General features: G+C 41.0%; 1 protein-coding gene across 50 annotated transcripts in view; it reads left to right on the top strand.

Annotated features, from left to right (window-relative positions):
- Nucleotides 1-20,450, top strand: part of Sorbs1 (sorbin and SH3 domain containing 1) — a 228,688-nt gene that overhangs the window by 54,697 nt on the left and 153,541 nt on the right. For all 50 annotated transcript variants that reach the window (XM_058581107.1, XM_058581109.1, XM_058581108.1 and 47 more), the window contains one exon: nucleotides 9,277-9,365. The gene's annotated coding sequence lies outside the window, so the exon portion shown is untranslated. Of the gene's footprint in view, nucleotides 1-9,276; nucleotides 9,366-20,450 lie in introns of those variants that run through there.

Genomic DNA, 20,450 nt, shown 5'->3' with positions numbered 1-20,450 from the left:
TTCCTAGTCTATGTAGGTTTAAAAGATCCCAGGAAGTCAGCCTTCTGCTAGGGGAAGGCCTGTGATCCATTCCTGGGCTCTGCACGGACCACATCTCCTTCTTCAGGCTGGCTTGTCTTTTTGTGGTCTGGGAACGCCTGAGGTGATCCTGATGATGTTATTCATGGTTCCTTAGCTGTGTTAGTGTTTCTCACGGTGACTCCCAGACCACAGCCATGAGATGCCATGAAGTGCTTGTGAGTAAGGCAAGTGCAGGAACCCACACCAAAGGAATAGTCGGAATCTTGGGGTGGGGTGAGCGTCCCTGGTGATTTCTATTACCTTGTAGATGGAAAACCACTCGGCCACCTGTGAGCACTGTACAGATCTGGGTATTATTGTTAGTAAATTTGATACCAAGAAATTATGGGTTCAAATTTTGCATCCTTAAGAAAGTCAGAAAGGAAGAAGAGTGGCAGCATGCAGGTGTTGAGTAGCACCTGTGAGAGGATGCATGGTAGGTGTTCCTACCTACATTTCTTTTATTTGCTCTCACTGGAAGCCCCGTGGGCTGGATATTATCATGCCCATGTAGAGGGGTGGAAACTGAGCATCAGAAAGACCGAAAACTTGTTTAGCATCACACAGTGGGCAGGTGGAGACCAGCTTGGCCTGTATTGTCACCTTTTCCACAATGACAGTAATGCCTACACAAGAATGATGAATGTCTCTTGAGCCTGGCTATGCAATAGAAATATGATACAAATTACATGTGTAATTTAAGATCTTCTAGAAGCCACATTAAAAAGTAGAAAGAAACAGGCAAAATTAATTTTAACATGTTTTCATTAATCCAGTATATCAAAAATAGAATTATTACAATATGTGATTGATATAAAAATATCAATGGAATATCCCCCCCATGTGCCATGACTTCAAAATCCAGTGGGTCTGTTATCTATCAGTACATCTCAATCACACTAGCCACGTTTCAGGGGCTTCATGGTCACATCAGCTAGGGGCCATCCTACAGGAAATTACAGTTCTAACCTCTCTTGACTAGAGAGGTGTGTCTACCTGGCTGTCCAGGTATCAAGGGGTCTCAGTTTTCCAGCTCATTGATTAAAACACCTCAGGATGGATCAGTGCCAGGTAGTCTGCATGGGTGTCACCTGAGGAAGAGGATATTAATATTGCTCTGGCTGGAGTCCTAGGTAATCCTTCTGTGCTCCCTGATTGGAAATGGCTGAACCAGAAAAGTTCACTGGGAATTTACTTGGGTTCTCTGTGATTATGTCCTGCCCCCCTCCCCCTTTAGGGATAGCTGTATTCCAAGCATGTTCTTTGGGGGCAGGGATGGTGTGGTGCTGGTGGACTGGTAGGAAAGATGGGGGAATGCGTACCCTAAGGGCCCTTTTCCTACCCTACTAAATAGAGCTGCAGTTTCAGTGCAGAAAAGGAATCCTGTTTATTTGAAAGGGATCATGTGTATGGGGTGGAGCTTGCCCTTTTTGTGGCTGAGGGAAATATCCTGTCTCAGGAAAGGTGAGATGAAGGAACCAAAATATTTAGGGGAGAATAGGATACTGTGTACTTAAGCTGTGTTCTTTTCCAGTGGTTTGATTTTAAAATTTATTTACTGATTTAGAATAAGAAATTTGGTCCTAAAGGGTTATAGCCCAGGGGTCCAAACCTTAAATGTCCCAGAGGTCAGGCAGGTAACATGGGAGGGAGGGTGAGAGATCACAGAAGAAACTGAGAGGAATGTTCTTTTTCACAAAAATGTTGTGGGCTGCCTTTTAAAATCTATTTATTTATTTTTTTTGGAAACATAAGATAATCTTGGTCTTTCTTTTCCCCGTTGTTGATAGAGAAATATTTCTCTTCTCTAAGGGAAAAATCCGTGCATGCTACCATAACAAATGGCAATTGACATTAGGCCTCGGGTGTTAGAAAACTAAGTACCGTGACAATCTACAGGGAGTAGCTACCACCCATCTCAAGTGCTATCCTTAAGGCCCAGTGTTACCAGATCTTGCTACTTTTTTTTTTTTTTTTTTTTTTGGTACTTGGGGTTGAACCCAGGGGCACTTAACCACCAAACCACATCCCCAACCTTTTTTTTTTTTTTTTAATATATTTTATTTTGATTCAGGGCCTCACTAAGTTGCTCAGGGCTTCACTAAGTTGCTGAGTCTGGCTTTGAACTTGTAATCCTACTGCCTCATTCTCCTTAGCTGCTGGGATTACAGATGTGAGCCACCATGCCTGGCAGATCTTGCTAATCTTAAGGAGAATCCACCTTAAAAAATATTTGTCTAGATAAATTTTTAAAAAGTTAGAAAAAATTATATACTTATGGGAAGTTACAAAGTAAGGGTACAAAGGAGTCTTGAGTGCCCTTCGCCCTGCTTCCCCCAGTGGTAACGTTTGACATAACTACACACAGCATCAAAACCAGGAAGTTGACATTGCTAAAATCTGTAGTCCTTATTCACATTTCACTGGATTTTATATTTACTCATTTGTGTGTGCACATTTGTAGTCCTATGCAGTTTTATCATGCACAGGATTATACACATTTGTGCAATCATTGCCACAATCAAGAAAATCTTTGGCTTTTAAATCATTTATGCAAATATACTGAAAACTATTGAGTTCTAAAGAACATGACCTAGGCCTGGTGTGGTCTGATTAGCCTCCAGTTTTCAAGTTCCACTCTAGTCTAGCTCTTTCTTTCATTCAGATAAAGTTTACATAACACAAAATTCACAGTTTTAACTATTTTCAACTAGACAATCAGCATTTTCTAGTATATTCACAAAGTTGTGCAACCATCACCACTATTCAATTCCAGAACATTTTCATCACCACAGAAAGAAGCCCCATATCAGTTAGCATTCACTCCCCATTCCCTCTTTTCCCTGCCTTCTGGCAGTTACTAATTTACTTTCTGTGTGTATGGAATTGTCTATTCTGTACATTTCATGTACATGCAGTCATACAGTATATCCCCTTTTGTGTCTGATTGGCCCTTTCATCATACAGAGAAAGAGACTTGGGACCAGAGAGGGATAGTGACATGCCTGTGATTCTACAGCTAAAGAGAGGCTGAGTCTATACTTAAACCAGAACTAATAGTCTTTGTACCATAGCTGTGCCTCTCACAATTCAGGTCTTCAGTATAATGATGTGATGATGATGATGATGATGATATTAAAGCTGCCACTCCAGTTGCTTCTTATCAGTGTGCTTTGATAAACAAAGCTTACCAACAGAATATTTTCTTTTACAAGTGCTGAGTGTTAGGATTCTTCATGGGGCCATTGTGGAAAATGGAAATTGTGAGTAGAAAACAAGGTATGGAATTCAGTTGAGTTCATTGTGTTAATTGAGCACAGACTTTGGCCAGCAGGGATGAGTTAGATTGCATGTTGGCTATCAAGGGATAGTCAGTTGAGGGAAACAGACAGATGAAAGATAATTTCATAATGTTGGGGTAAGAGTCATGATTACGGAGCAGAGAGGAAGGGCACCAGGCCCAACCTGGTGGGGAGGGGATTTTGGGGTTGAAAGGGAGCTAACAGGTAGTGAGGCGGCAGAAGGAGGCTTTAGGCAGGAGAGGGCTGAGCAAAGATGTAGACCTGTGTGGCCCACAAGCCCTGAGCTCACTGATGATGATGGAGGAGTGTGAACTGGCATATTAGTGATGTGGCTTGAGGGGTGAGCTTGGGTCAGATCCTTGAGTCTTGAGGTCATAGAAGGTCATATACCCCTGTGAATATCTAAAGTTTTAAAACTGAAAATGCTTGAATGTATACAAAATAGGAAGGAGAATTCCAACTTGGGAATTGACTATCTATGGGTGAGCACTGGGGTGAGCTAGAGGTATAGAGTGGGTGAGCTAAAAATCTGAGTAACAGCAGGGTTGAGAGGAATTAAACAAGAGATACCAGGAGACCCATTCCAGAGACCATGATGAAGTCATGCTTTGGGGCATCTTTGGAAGGCTCTTGATTTTGTTCACACCTCAATTTGCTTATCCTTCACCCCGTCTCACCACTCATTGGCAATTATATTGAGTCATGTGCTAGGAACTTTTTGTTTGGTACCAGGAATTGAACTTACAGGTACTTAACCACTGAGCCATATCCCTAACCCTTTTTTATATTTTGTTTAAAGACAGGTTTCACTGAGTTGCTAAATGCCTCACCGAGTTGCTGAGGCTGGCTTTGAACTTGTGATCCTTCTGCTGCAGCCTCCTGAGTCACTGGGATAATAGGCATATACCAGCATACCTGGCTATGCACCAGGAACTTTTGTAGTGCTGGGGTTTCAGCAATGAACAAATCAGGCAAGATTCCTGCCCACCACCCTGTACCCATAATATGGTTTAATAAGATAGTAATGGATGGTGATAGGTTCTCCTAGGAAAGTGACTCTTGCTGGTAAGCAGGTTAGGTTGTCAGTGCTGGGCTCAGTTGAGAGGTGATATTTGATCTGAACTCTCAATGGTGAGAATGCTCTAGCCATGGCAAGAGTCAGGCAGAGTTTTTTATTTTTTTATTGTCAGGCAGAAAGACCAGCAAATAGAAAGAGGTTGTTTCTATAGAGCATACTCTGACTTTGTCAAAATGTTCTCTGGGGAACCGAATCATATAGAACAAGGCCCTGTGAGATCTGGCCCTACACTCTCTTAGGATGGAGGTGCTGCACAGAGCTGTCAGCTTGGGGAGGAAGAATGTATATCTTAGTGGAAGAGAAAGTATGAAGTCACTGTGAATCATTTAAAGTAGGCGTGCTTTATTATTTTTTTTAAAGGGAAGCTAAAATCATTTTGCTATTTTTTCAACTAATTTTGTTGTACTTTATGAGCTTTGTGTCATTCAGGGAACTTGGAAACATTTATTCTCCCTCCTCCTGCTTTATCTGTGGAGTAGGTGGGAGAGCTTTAAAAAGCTCCTGAAGATTCACTTTTCTTTGCCAGTGGTTGTGGTGGGAGGACAGCTGGGCCCAGGGACCAGAGGCAAGAAGTGTTTGGGAAGTGGAGCCACCTCAGCGGAGAGCACCACGGAGCTTCAGTGGGGTTTAGAGCCTGAGGATGTTGTCACTGGTTTCAGCCCCAGTGGGATTTGTCGTGCAAATAAGGACATTCCTTCCAAATTCAAAAGAATGCCTGTGTGTGCTGGGATTCATTTCACATATTAGGGAGTCATCTCAGATAACTAGTGTGGTATGATTTTAAAAATGAAATAGTTAACTCTGATCTGTTTCCTTCCCAGTTGGTGAGCCTCAAGGCCAGTTGGGGATTTTCTCTTCTAGACTCTCTGGGTTTTTTGGTAGAAGAGTTAAAACTTGTGGAAGGAGAAGGAGAGAGTCTGTTGTGAGCTCAGGAAGCAACTTTGTTCCTGAATTTGGAAAAAAAAATGAGAGGGGCCAAGTCTGTGTTGGATGGCATGAAGTTTGGGGTATGTTTTAAAGGAAACTAAAGAATTTCAAGGTACAATTTTGGGATACAGTTATCTATAGTCAAACAAAGACTCCCTAATTTCAAAACAACAACATAAATGCAAAACAAATATGAGCTGGATCCTTCTCCATCTTTAGGTTGGTGGAAAAGTAATGTAAAAATATAGAAGTTGCCTGTGCTGTGTGAAAGAGATGCATGGTTGCTGAGTGCACGTTGAACACGGGAGTTCCTGTTGGTCCAGAGCAGGTTGCGTGGTCAGGATTGATGTTTGGTAGGAATGAGGGTGGCAAGAGGTGACTTTCACAACAGCCAATATTGCTCTACATCCTTGGGGTGGGAGAGAGAAGAGGATGAAGATGAGAGAGGTGAGGGTTCAAGGTCTTTGGCAGGGTCTGAAACAACACTTGTGATGACTTTTGGCACATTGGGCCAGGGAAATGTCCTATTTTAGGCCAGGGTAATGGAACAACAGAAAAAATGAACAGTTCACTTTAAAAATGAGGGCCAGAGAAGGAGGCAAATTACTGTCTTGAGCTTCCCCTAGATTTCCTTCCCTTCCCAAACTCTTCCAATTTGCATTATGGCTCAGCTGGAGGTTCCTTGGGCTGGAGGGGACATCCGAATGTGTCTGTCTTCTGTTGAAGGATAGCATGGATACTGTGGGCCTTGTGATGGGGAAGGTTGACCTTGACCAGCTTTGGGTTTCTGTGGGGCTGGCTGACTGAAGGTCGCCTGGTAGTACCTGGTGATGTCTGGGAAGAGATCTCTCTAGGCTGGTCCATTCAGAGAACCAACTTACTCCTGTCTGTCATCTTTGTGGTACGTGGCATTTACTTTGCCATTCTTGGCGTGGGACTGCTCAGGCTGTTACATGACCACAAAGTGGAAATCTGGAAAGAGAAGTGTTCAGCTGACCTGGCAGGTTTCCACACATTGCATTGATCTTCAGTGTCCTGCCCTATGATGGCAGGAAGGATCTGATCAGAGTGCTTGCACCTTAGAACTGTTCCTCGAAGGCCCTGTGATGACCAGACATCCTCAGGTCCTTTGTTCTGCCAGAGGATCCTGCACAGGTATGTGAAGGCACTGATCTACTGCTGAGACTGGACAGCCCCCTTGTCTGGAGGCACTGAGGCTGATTATAGGAGGCACTGCTGTGAACACAAAGGTCCCCTCCACTTACCCAGTTGCCATTCTGCTTTTAATTTATTTGAAATTAAAAGAAGCAATGGTTGTCATAATGCAATACAGAATGGGTAAACATACTAAGAATATGCAGCTGCCCTTAGCCTGAATTGTTGGATCTTTCCCGGAGGATGGTTAATTAATGACCTCAGAGACATTGTTCTGGAGTTTTTGAGGCCTCTGGGTGAAATATACTCTTTTCCAAGTGGTCATCAAAATCACCTGTGGGAGACTTTTGACCCATTCTGGGGCCTCTAAACCAGAGTCTGTTTTAATGCCTTTGGGTCTTAGGAGGGTTTTTTTTTTTTTTTTTTAAGTTTTCCAGGTGGTTTTAATTTTTAGCCAGATTTGGGAACTGGCCCACCAGTTACGCATCCAGGGAAGCTCTTCTCACTACCTCCTTGTTGCTTTATACTGCCCTCAAACTGTGAACCTGAACCTCAACCATGAAGGGGCTTTACTCCTCTTCAAGTCCCTTTCCAGCCTGCTTTATCCAAATTGCTTTCTCTTGACTCCATCTCAGTGAGGATCAGGGCTGGTGGCTCATCTCTTTCTAATACATGAAGAGAACTCCACTTGGGGATTTTTCTGTGTACAAGAGTGTGTGTTGCTAGGGTTTGAACTCAGGGCCTTGTGAATGCTAGGCCTGGCTCTACCACCAAGCTACATCCCCAGCCACACACACAAGATTTTGATGGGTGGATATTCTGAGACTTTTCTCAGGAACATTCATTCTGGGGCTTGAATGCATAGTAGCTTCTGGCCTTGGAAATCCAGGTCCTGGGGTAAAGATAGGCAGGACCGATGACTGGTACAAGAAAAAAAAAAAAAATCTTTATTTACTGTCTTCTCAGAGATCTCATAAAAGGTTCAGGGTTTCTACCACCATGTTTTTTGGACCCTACAAATTCTGTGACAACAGCGGTTGTCCCAAGTGAATTATAAGTAGGCCTTGCCAGGGAACAGGGCTGAATTGGTTGAATTCTTGATATGAACACACAAGACATGTTCTGAGTGTGATCAGGGCTGTGCATCAAAGCCCAGTAGATGTTGGGTGATGTGGCATAAGGCAAGGTGCATAAGCCACAAGGTAATAAAAGATCCGGACAAGGTCAAATTGGAGGGGCTGCTCACACCTCCTTACTTTTGCCTATATTATCTCATGGCTTGGGATCCCCACCGTCCCTCTACCATCTCCTTCATACCTGGGCCATCCCATCCAATTTTAGGATATCCTCTATGTTACGGAGTATCTCTTCATCTCTGCATTAGGTGCCTCTGCTCAGGGCTCCCATGACACACATGCATGCCCAGATCATTATATTCTCTGATTGTTTTGTAATTTGTTTGGAGTGTCTGGATGTGTCTTTAATTCAGACAGAGCAATGTAGGGGTCTTCCTCACTTGTGAATTTCCGTTACCTCACTCGCTGTCTGGTAATTATAGGGTTCAGTAAATGTTTGTTGAGTTAATGAATTACTGAATTCTTTGACAGAGTGATATAATTAATTCCCACCAACTTGAAGTTGAGTAAGTGGCTCACTTATTACAGTGCCGGTACCTTATACCTGAGCTTATTTATAGTCTTATATTTAAGGTGCATATTAAGGGAGATTTTTCTAGCATAGTGTTCTAGATAGTTTGAGACATTAACTAAGTATTTTTGAAATAATGGCATTTGTGGGCAGTTCCCCCCAATTTGTATTTAAAGCAGTAAAATTATTGAAAAATGTCATATTAAAAAATAAACTCTTAGGGAACTGGCTACAATTTACTCTTATATTCTTTGGTGACATGTAAAGGAATGCAAAACATTTTAGTAGGTGTATCTGTTTTTAGTAGAGACTTATTAGTAGAAGCTTCAACTGTTTCCTTGATGTTAATACTTCTCTTACAGCTAAGTATTAATTTTGAGACACACAAGTATGTGCATGGATTTGCTTAATATATATATATATATATATATATATATATATATATATATATATATTTATTTATTTATTTCTGGTAGCCTTAGAGTCATGAGTAGATAAAAATATTTCAGCATTACCTAAACAATAATGCAAAATCAGTTATAAATGTCAGCCACAGTTCCTCTGTATATGTCGAGAAGACAGTAAGGAGCAGTAAGGAGCCTGCCTGTGAAGAGTACCTGCTATTTAGCACCAGCTGATTGTTGACAGACACAAATATGGGTCATATTGACAGATCATCATCATCTTCTTCTTCCTCTTTCTCCTCCTTTCCCTCCTTTTCCTCTTTTTCCTTGCTCTCCTTGCTGGAAGTCTGGGGGGATTTTATGTGACATACTCTTTGAACATACCCTGCAGATGACATTTAACACCTCTGTAGGCTAGACGTTGATCCACTAGTTTATGATTCCTGTTGAAGATGATCTCTTAAGCTCCTTTTTTGCCAAAGTTCCTATCATTCTTCAGGAGACTATTTCTGTGGATGAACTGAAGATTCTTGTTCTACTGTGGAAAGTCAGGGTGGGGAAGGGAGTTGGCCTGGAAGCGGAGGATGGGGACTTTGAACCTACATGGGGTTCCTGGCAATTGGTGTTTAGATGGGTCCCCTTGGGGTAAGGCCACAGTGTCTTTGTGATTCACACCAGGTATTTTGTATATTTGTCGTTACAGGAGTTGGCATCCATTGGAAGAGTTTGTGAAACCCCCTTTCTGCCCAGAGCTCCAGGACCAATGCATCTTCCCACCACCTTAAACCACTGGTGAATATGTGTGTGTGTGAGTGTGTGTTCCTTCTGCTGAAGTAAAGGGAAATATTTTTAGTCAACTGCAGAATGTGATTTGAAGAGAACTCTGCTAACCTTCCTCTTAGAGGAGAAAGGACACTAGTCTGGGTCTATATATTTCTGGATTTTACCATTTTTACTGTGGTGAATTACTTAGGTGAATTAGAGAAACGTATCCTGCCCTGTTTACACTGAAGGGTTGTTTGCTTTGAAGACTGAAAGAGATAATGAATTTGGAAATGCTTCCAAGGGAATGAAGTGCTGGGCAAGTATAAGGCCATACTATTTGGCTCTGAGATGTAGAGAAGAACAATTCTTTTTTTTCCTTCCACACTTTATTAATTTTATTAACACACTTTTTCAAGCTGGAATCCCATTTTAGCCAACTCCCAGCCAGGGGCTTCTTCCCTTTGCTTTTATAATTTTCATAGATGTCTTCACCCACTAATCCTGTGAGAGAGGGGAAAGCCAGACACCTCTTAGTTAACCAGTGCATTAAAATATGAACATTATTCTCATAGATGTATATGTATATGCTGGTAATGTGAATTTTACACACCTGTTTTCTTAGATCTCCAGAGTGGTTCAAGAGATTCATGTTTTCTTTCTTTTCCTTTTTTTTTTGTTTCTACCACTGTAGCTGCTTTTGTCTTGAAAGATGAATTAACTATATTACACAATGACCTTCATTTTTATTTGAGATCAGATCATTTCACAGTTAATAAATGTCCTTTGGAAGAAACTTAATTACTCATCACACCTGGTAAATATCTTGTTTCCGAGGTAGTTGAAAGAGACAAAAATATGTCCTTAGCATTGTGTTCAGTGCTGACATGAGGATACTTGGGGGCGTGATAGCTGGTCGATGCTGAAGGTCCTGTGAGCAGTGACCCCTGCATCTTGACTCCAGCCCCTTGTTGGAAAGGGGAGTGGGCCTGTCAACATTTAATCAGCTTCCACCATGTGGATTGGGTGCTCTTGTGATCCAGTGAGACAAATCCCAGTGGCACGGTCACCTGGGGAGCTTGCAGGGTCCTGTGGTTGGAGCAGAAAGGTAAAGGCAGATAGGACAGACAGGCCCAGATTTAGGAGCCCAACTCAGCCACAGAGGCTAACTGTCCATACTGCTCTGTGTAGGTGTATAAGGTGAGCGAGGTGGACATTCTAGGTTCTACCTGAACCCCATCTGGTAGGCAGGAAGAGCTCTGTAGTTGGAGTCCCAGGGAAGCAGATGGCTGCAGGTGGCAGGACCTCTCATTCAGCAGACATGTGTCAGTGCCTACTCTGTGCCAAAGCACTGCTCTGAGCACTGGGGATTTGTTCACCACATGAGGAACAGTGTGTCCATGCTTCCCTGGGGCTTAGGTTTGAGTGAGGCTGACAAACAAGAACGCGAGCTCCGTGAGGCCTGAGGTGTTTGCTCGTCTCAGTCACTGCTGTATGTCCAGCTCTTTAAGTTGTACCTGATGGGTACTCACTATGGTTTATGAATGAAGTAAACAAATAACTAAATAGAAAATGTATTTTCAGGTAGTAATACATACTAAGAAAAAATAAAACAAGGTGAAGGGATTCTTTTTGAAAGAATAGTCCAAAAAGGCTTCTCTGTGTGTATGTGTGTGTACAGGCATGAGAGAGAGAAAGGGAGCGATTGACTGAGCCATCTTGTGCAGAGACCAGCAGGGGTAAAGGAATCTGGGGACAAGTGTTTAGGCAAAGGAAACAGCGAGAGAAAAGAAAGCACTTTAAGGTAGGATGCATTTGTCCTGCTAGAGGAACAGGAAGGCAGCCAGTTTGGATGGACTTGGGCGAGAGGTGGTTATAGGGAGGGAGAAAGAGATGAAATCACTTGTAAATGGGACCCATGTTGCACAGGCCATGATAAGGAGTGAGGATTTTACCCTGAGAGTGATTGGATTCCGTTGGAGAAGTTTAAGTGCAAGAGCCTGTATGGTCTTTTGTGTTTCAAAATCATTCCTCTGGATTCTGAGCAGAGAATAGACTTTGAGGACAAGAGGAGAATCAGTGTAACCTCTAGGAGACCCTTGCAGTGGTCCAGGAGGGGATAAGGGTGTAGTGATGACAGAATGATGTGAAGTGGTCAGGTTCAGGGTATATCTTGAAGACAAGAGCCTCCTCAGTGGGATATGAGCAAAAAGAAGGGTCAAGGATGAGCACAGCATTTGACTGGGTAGATGATGTTGCCATTTGCTGAGATGGGGAACAAAGAGGGACTCAAGAGTTCTATTTAAGCCATATTATTATTTTTAAACTTATTATTTGGTACTGGAGTTTGAACTGGTACCACTGAGCCACATCCCCAGCCCTTTTTATTTTTTATTTTGAGACGAAGTCTTTCTGAGTTGCCTAGGGTCCCACTAAATTACTGAAGCTGGCTTTGAACTTGTAATCCTCCTACCTCAGCCTCTCAAGTCACTGGGATTACAGGCATGCGCTGCCACACCCAGTGAGCCTTGTTAATTTTGAGAAGTCCATTTGTGTTCTTGTAGAGATGTAGAGTTGGCTGGGCCTGGAAAATGTTCCTTTGAGAGTCATCAGCATATAGATGGTAATTAAAACTATGAGTTTGGGTGAGATCATTTAGGGAGAGAAAGGAGATGTGTAGGTTTTTGACAAAGAAGGAAGGCAAAGGATGGATTTTCAGATAAAATCCCTATAAAGAAATAAATGAAGTCACACACTGATTAATATATATATGATATGATTCCATTTTATGCAAATATGAATTATACAAATGAGATAATGTGATGTAAATGCAGTAATTAAAACCTCACCTTATATAAAAATTTGAAATACTGTGACAGCCTCCAAATCAAGAAAACTGGTTTTACAATTGCATAGTTCTGAATCTGGTCACATGACTGAATTATAAACTGCATTTGTGAGTTGGCACATGGCTGTGCCTTTGGCTGGCAAGCAGAAAGACTAGCATCCTTTGCCAATAACCTGTAAATGGCATTATTCTTTATATGGGCTGGAACTTCAACAAGCTGTTTTGATGACTAAGTTTAATTCATTGTTCAGACATTTCAGATTTTTTAAAATCCTATAATTACATCATCTAAAAGTTCATTAACTGAAGGTTCACTCAAATGAAAAATGTGTGCACCAAAGGTTAGATGTGATAGACTTCTATGGAGGCCAAACCGGTATCATGCCTTGCAGGACTACAATTTAGAAGATTTTTAAAATATCTTCAAAATATCAAGGATCAATGTTGTAGGATAAAAATCAGCCAACATGTGCCATGATGGTTGTAGTAGATGTAAGGCTCAGGTATCTCCCATAACCCCAACCACCTCTGTCTGAGAGTTATACACATTTTCATCTATTTCTGAGATTCTGACTTCGGATTCAGCTGCTCCTTGTTGGTTTTGCTCATTTCTAGACAAGCCCTCTCACTGAGCTTCTTCCCTGTTCTCTTTGGGCTCCTCAGTTTTCCCATTTCAAGCTTTCTGGTGAGTTTCTTTAGCCTTGCTTCCCAGCCCCCATAGACATTCCTACCATCACCCGCTCCAAAGCCTGCCTACCTCCCACTCCTACCTCCCGCTCCCTGCCTCTGGGTGCCTTTCAGTTTAGCTTCCCACACCCAGGGCATCCTCAAGAGTTCCTTCTTGGTAAGTATTTGGCTCCACCCATCCCACCTGGTTGGTCTACTCAGGTCTTTTGTGGAAATGTTGACAACAGAATGGGAAACCAGTACAGGCTTTAAGGGCAGGGTGATAAGTAGCATTTGTGGGCTGTTTTAAATCCCTTGCACAATGGGCAGCCCCTAACTTACTTTTACATGTGTTTTACGACCCCTGGATTTCAGTGAAAATACTCTGAATGGAACTTCTGGAGCATCTAATTTCAGGAATATGAGCATCCATTTTGTAGGGTTCTCTGTATAACTAATGGTTTATGGCACATGAAGGTTTCAGGGGAATGGTATTTGTGATGATTGGCATCAACCCTGGTTTTCATTTGTCTTTTTTTTCCTCATAGAGTAGAACCTAAATTCAATTTTTAAAAATGAAGCTTACTAGGGGGAATATTGCTGCTCCCTGCTTCTTTCCTCAGTAAGTAATTTCAGGAATAAAAGGATAGGATCTTTCCGTGCTTTTAAATGGGCATTTAAAAAAATGGTGGTTTCCTCTATAAGTTAAAACAAATAGGCAGACAAAACAAAGGCCAGGGCTTTGGTCCAGCACTAAAGGAGATACCCAAGATGAGCAGCCAGTCGGGAGGGCAGTGGTATAAGAAGGAGACTGACCTCTCACTGTGTACCTCTTTGGACTTTAAAATTTTTTGCATTGCTTACATATCATCTTATAAAAAGGATAAGAATAGTATCCCTTTTACTCTTAATTGACAATTTAGAAACAAATTTAAGTTCCTTTACCCCTTGGTCTGTTTCTGCTCTTGCTTGATGTGTCTTTTGATTAAGGCCATGGCCTGTTCACAATGTCCCCTTGTCTTTATTGGAGCTGCAGTTTCATGTTCTTTAGCATTTTAGGACTAGGGTTCTTTAAGTTGAATTTCAAAATTTTTTATGTATGGGAATATGTCCATTAGACCAAATTCTTTCTTTCTTTTTCCCCATATTTCTTAAAGGATTTAAGGCTGTTTCTGGTCAATATTTTCTTTAGCTGCTCTAGGCAAATAAGAATTTTAAATGAGGTTTAGTTGCCATGAGCTGACCTACAAATTAAGCTATTTCAACTGAGCATCTTGCTGTGGCCTATTAGAGCAAAGTCTTATGACACTGTGGAATAGAATATGAGATTTGGTATCCATCGTGGTTGATAGTTTCTGACCCCAGAGTTCAGGCAAATTCAAAAGCAACCCAGGCTCATTTTCCTTGTCTTAAGAATCTCAATTACCATAAGAAAATGCTCAAAATGGAGTTAGCACAAGTTATCATTTATCTGAAAGTGAACAGTACAATTCACTGTTTAGAAACCATGATGCTGAGCACCACCCTGCTGTTGAGAGTGGGTGCTGTTTGGGGGTAGCTTCTGCAGTGGTCATTGTCTAGAAATGTCTTTCTGTACTTATGTTATAAACCAGAGGTTTATAAGGTGTTGTTGTGAACTACAGAGAGGTGAAATCCATCTTGTGCAATAGTGACATTCCTAGGTGGTGGTATTTCTACGAAATGTACACAGTGATTTTGCACTGTTTTATCAAGCAGGAAGTTGGGTCACATTTGCTGGTCATGTGTAAAAATGAGATATTTTCTCCTTTTCCATCTAGTGGCTATTGTGAATAAACAGAGTGCAATATATTTTTTGTCCCTGCATGTTTGGGGAAGTAAACATTATATGGTGCTTGGAGTTGTCACTGAAACAAGGAGATTGACGTCATCTCCAATGATTACCGCATGTCATAGGACAAAATCATCCTGATTGTTCTACAGACCCATCCTGCAGTCTCCTTATCAACAGAGATGACTCAGTGTTTTCTCTACTCATAGAGAATGTCTCTGGTCTGCTGATTACAGCATGATTAAATAAAAACTGATTTCTTCAGAGGCATGCTTGAAAAAAAAAAACAACAACTATTATTTGTGCATGTTGACTTAGCATATTTGGAACTTCATGATTGTAATCAGCTAATTTAGTTCTTAAATGGGGGGAGGGGTCAGGAACCCCTTTAAGGTGTATGTGCACATACAAGATTTGCATATGTAACCCTTTTGCATTTTTAGGAGGGTGACACTCCCCTACTCAGCTATCATGCTTAGTCACACATACCATTCTAAATGTAGCTCTTCTGGAGAGCTCTCTGTGGCAGGCACCCACTCTAAGATGACTCTTCTGATTACACAGAGAAAGATTAGAGCATATAACTATGCTTAAGGAATTCTGACTTCCATGAATTTGTAGCTTCCAGAATTGTCCCAATATGGACTCAGAAGCTGGAAATATGATCTTATATAAGTTGGTGATTGCTTTCATTTAAAAAGGAATCAAAGGCACCTTTACCATTTTTGTTTTCTAACAGTTTTTGATTTCATTTTTTTCTCAGGTTCCTTTATTCCCTCTTCAACTCCCTTTTCTGGTTAAGAGAAAAGCTGGTTGTGTGTGTGTGTGTGTGTGTGTGTGTGTGTAAACAGATTGAGAGACTAGTGTTTATTTTCCAACAGAGTTCATGTCTCTAGATGTTGTATTTGTTCCCTGAGTTTGTCATATATACAACATGTTGTCTTCCATGCCAGTTGCAAACTAACTGCCCAAAGACACTAGTATTTATAAGTTTTTGAAGTAGGTTCCAGAATTGTAAAAGTCAGAAAATTTCACATAATTTGATTTCTAGTTACTCTTGAAAAACTAGAATCTCTGGAATTATTTGGGCCATATTCCCATGTGGGATGGTGGGCAGCAGTGGACCAGCATGCATGTCCCAGTTCACTACAGTGCCACCCACTTGCTACCTATTTGGACCTAACCCCTGACTTACTGCTTCTGTTTAAAATCTTATCTTGAAAAATGAAGGGGTTTGAGGTTCAACGAAACATTTGGTGTCCTCCTTTTAAAATAGTGAAATTAAATTTAAAATCTTAGGGAGCAAAAAAGTAGGGGCAGTAGGGTGAAACAAATATGTTTTGTTCCTTAAAGATATTTGTGCATTTCTAACCCAGGGGAAGAAAAGAAAGCAATAGTTATTTTTTGTTGTTGTTTCTAGTATTCTATAGAAATATCAAGTCATATTAGTTTTGAAACATATAATATACTTTGTATAATGTGATTTACTCCTAAAATTACCATGTTGGAAGCATTTGTACAAATTTGCTAATTCTATTAGCTCTTAAATATTTCCAGTTTTTTCCTTTCCAATAGAAATGAACTATTGAACTTGAAAAAGTTGAACATTGTTTATCCCACTCCCCCACTTTTTATAATTAGTAGGCAAAAATATAAAACCAGAGAACAGAAGTTACCCACTTTTTAAAATATATTTTAATTTTAATTGACACATCATAATTGTACACATTTATGGGGTACAGTGTGACCTTTTGATGGATGTATACATAATCTAATGATTAGTAAAATAATAATCTAATAGTAATCAGATCCAGGTAGTTGGCATATTTATCCCTTCAGATATTTATTTTTTGTTTGGGGAACATTGAAATCTTCTCTACCAGGTATTTTGAAATAATCAGTTAATTTTTATCAACCATAGTTATCCTAATGTGCTCTTGACCATTGGAGGTTACTTCTCCTATCCAACTGTACCTTGTACCCATTGCTGCCACCAATGTTTTAATGAGACAAAGAGTTGTCTGTTTTTAGGGGGGCCCTGTGTCTTCCAAAGTGTCCAATAGATTATAGAAAAGAAACTTAACAAGGAAAAGCCAACAACTCAACCTGAAACTCAAATAACCATGGAAACTTAATCCAAATCATTCCTATTTTATGAGTTGTCATGAGACGCGTTTCTATTTCTTCTGATACTGCATTTTCCCTCCCAGAATCATTTTTTTAAAAAAATTCTGATTTGTTATACATGATGGCAGAATGCAATTCATTTCATATTACACATATAGAGCATAATTTTTCAAGACACTGATTGTATACAAAGTGTTTTCACACCATTCATGTCTTATACATGTACTTAGGGAAATGATGTCTAACTCATTCCACCATCATTTCTATCCCCCTGCCCCCTCCTTTCCCCTCCCTCCCCTTTGCCCTATCTAAAGTTTCTCCATTCCTCCCATGCTACCACCTCCAATCGCCATTATGCGTCTGTAACCTAATATCAAAGAAAACATTCAGCTTTTGTTTTTTGGGGGATTGGCTTGCTTCACTTTGCATTATATTCTCCAACTTCATCCATTTACCTGCAAATGCCATGATTTTATTCTCTTTTAATGCTGAGTAATGTTTCATTGTGTGGTAAGTTTCCCTATCCATTCATCTTCTGAAGGGCATGTAGGTTGGTTCCATAATTTAGCTACTGTGAATTGTGCTGCTACAAACATTGGCTGTGTCCCTGTAGTATGTTGATTTTAGGTCCTTTGGGTATGAACTGAGGAGTGAAATAGCTGGGTCAAATGGTGGTTCCATTCCCAGTTTTCCAAGGAATCTCCATACTGTTTTCCAGATTGGCTGCACCAATTTGCAGCCCCACCAGCAATGTATGAGTGTGTCTTTTCCCCCACATCCTCGCCAACACTTATTGTTGTTTATATTCTTAGTAGCTGCCATTCTGACGGAGTGAGATGAAATCTTAGAGTAGTTTTGATTTGCATTTCTCTAATTGCTAGAGATGTTGAACATTTTTTCATATGTTTGTTGATTGATTATATATCCTCTTCCAAGAAGTGTCTGTTCAGTTCCTTGGCTCATTTATTGATTGGGTTATTTGTTTTTTTGGTGTTAAAGTTTTTGAGTGCTTTATATATCCTAGAGGTTAGTGCTCTGTGGTAAAGATTTTCTCCCATTCTGTAGGCTCTCTATTCACCTTACAGATTGTTTCTTTTGCTGAGAAGAAGCTTTTTAGTTTGAATACATCCCATTTATTGATTAAGAAAGTTGGGGCCTAATCTGACATGATGGAGATTTGGGCCTATTTTTTCTTCCATTAGGTGCAAGGTCTCTGGTTTAATTCCTAGGTCCTTGATCCACTTTTGAGTTGAATTTTGTACATGATGAGAGTTAAAGAGATTTAATTTCATTCCATTACATGTGGATTTCCAGTTTTCCCAGCACCATTTGTTGAAGAGGCTATCTTTTCTCCAATGTACATTTTTGGCTACTTTTTCTAATATAAGATAACTGAAGTTATGAGGGTTGATTAGACTCTGTGTCCTTTATTCTGTACCATTGGTCTACAGGTCTATTTTGGTGCCAATACCATGCTATTTTAGTTACTGTTGCTTTGTAGTATAGTTTTAGGTCTGGATTAGTAATGCCACCAAATTCATTCTTCTTGCTAAGGATTGGTTTGGCTATTTTGGGTCTTTTATTTTTCTAGATGAATTTCATGATTGCCTTTTCTATTTCTATAAGGAATGCCATTGGGGCAGAATCATTCTTATAAATCTCTGAAAATGAAATACTAGCCAGGATAGAGATAGCATATCAGTCTTTTCATTTTTAATTTCTTGGTTTTGGGGTGAGAACTCAACAGACTCTTGTGTGTCCTGGACAGAGCACGAGAAGGCTGGAATCCTCACCTTGGTCACCCGCCAGGCCCTGATTTCCACCTACCCTAGAACAACCAATGCTCTCTGGGTTTTTGTTGTTTCTGATATTAAATGAGACTCCTCACAGTCTAGGATTCCATTGTTGATTCACATGCAGCCCCCACTCAGTGCTGGGAATGAGTTACGGGAAATTTGGCGCTCTGGCTATGCAACAGCTTCTGCGGGGTAGAGAAGCAGAGTCCCAATGAACGCCATCATTTATTCCTCATGCTGACTATAGTAAACACTGAGAAATACTGAATATAGTGGGTTATGTGCCAACCAGATCATGGCATAATGCTAAACTAGCTGTACTGGGAGAAAATTCTATGGTAAATGGTGCAAAGATGAACTGGGCAGAAGGTTATATATCTTTGTGACACTCTGTATAGACCTTTACAGGGTTATATGCTGACCTGCATTCACTGGGGCTTATGAGACTTCAGTCACCCTAATACTTGAATTTTTGCAATCCTGGGTGATACTTTTTCTTTATTACCTCATGGTTGGTTCAGAGCCAGTTGCATACTATCTCTTGGCTATGGTAAGTCAAATCATTAATCAGGACAAAAAAAGAAAAATGGCAGAGAGGCTAACATAACATGATGTAGAACATGCTGAACAGAGGTTGGCAAATGGGGGCTACTGAGGGTGATTTACAGTGGGCCTATGTCAACAGTCATGGGCTGAGAGCTTATGATGGCACTTAAAACATGGAAGAATGTATTTATATGCATACATATAGTATAGTATTTCACATGCTTGTAGTCAAGCTGTTGTGTATATATTTTATACCAAGTATATTGTGTTTGTTTTAGGAAATCGTTTCCAAAATAAATGCACTAAAATGACTCAGTACTGCTTGCTTGGCATTAAATGGGTTGTGTGTGTAGGAGCAAAGGAGGGGCCAAAGAGCAGGCTTGCAAATGCCTTGCCATTGTGTTTTAGAAGGGATCTGCATACAGAATTGTAGACTGAATTCCTGGTTCACGTACCTGATGGTACTGTGTATTTACATCTGTCTACATTGCCTCTTCAACATCTAATTCATTGATTCATTTACTTGTTGATTCAGCCAATATTTATGAAGTAGCTAGTAGTATTTGCATAATGCCTTTTGGCATGTGGAATACATCCAAATATCTTATCCGTCCCCCCCCCCCCCACCAAGGGTGCTGATCTTAGAGCCCAGCACATATGTGGGCAACAGCTCACATTGATGCATGACTATAATTTCTGTTTCTTAGTAAAGCCTTTCCTTTTATTTTCTTTTTTACTTGTGAACAGATAGCCGTGGCTTAGGGCCATTTAGGAAGGAACTTGGGACAGGTGGGCAGCAGGGTTGCTATGGGACTTGTGCTGGATGGTCATTCTCATGAACAGCGGGGGTGGGAAGCATCTACTGAATAGGAGAGTGGGGTGGGTGGGATGTGGTTGTGGCTTTGAGGAAGACGGAAACTATTCAGAACAGCTGACATGGGTTGGGCCCAGGAGCTGAACAAGAGCTGAAGGCGAGGTCTTCTGGGTGCCTGAGAGAAACCCTCCAGGTCAGCAGGTGCAGCCTGGCTGTGCAAGGCAACAGGTGGAGACAGATGAGACAAAAGGAGAGGGCTGGAGAGAGGGGTGGGATGTTTGCTGGGTGTTGACATAAGCGGCCTTGGTGTAGGAACCCTTTCTGCCCCTGAGAGTGTGGCCATGTAGGGACTTGTTGAAGTGACCATCAGAAGTGAGGGGGCTCAGGGATGCTGGGCAGTGACTCAGCATGGCTCAGAGGCCCTTTATCTCTTGGCATGCTGCCCACCATGCGTACCCAATTGGGCCATTTTTGAGTGTTTTCATATATGCTATTTCTTTCTCCCTTT

Source organism: Marmota monax, unplaced genomic scaffold, assembly GCF_021218885.2.
Source record: "Marmota monax isolate L192 unplaced genomic scaffold, Marmota_monax_Labrador192_F-V1.1 WCK01_AAM20220418_F8-fsc00004, whole genome shotgun sequence".
NCBI lineage: Eukaryota > Metazoa > Chordata > Mammalia > Rodentia > Sciuridae > Marmota > Marmota monax.
The sequence above is the reverse complement of the archived record's forward strand: the minus strand, read 5'-3'. Positions and strand labels throughout refer to the sequence as shown.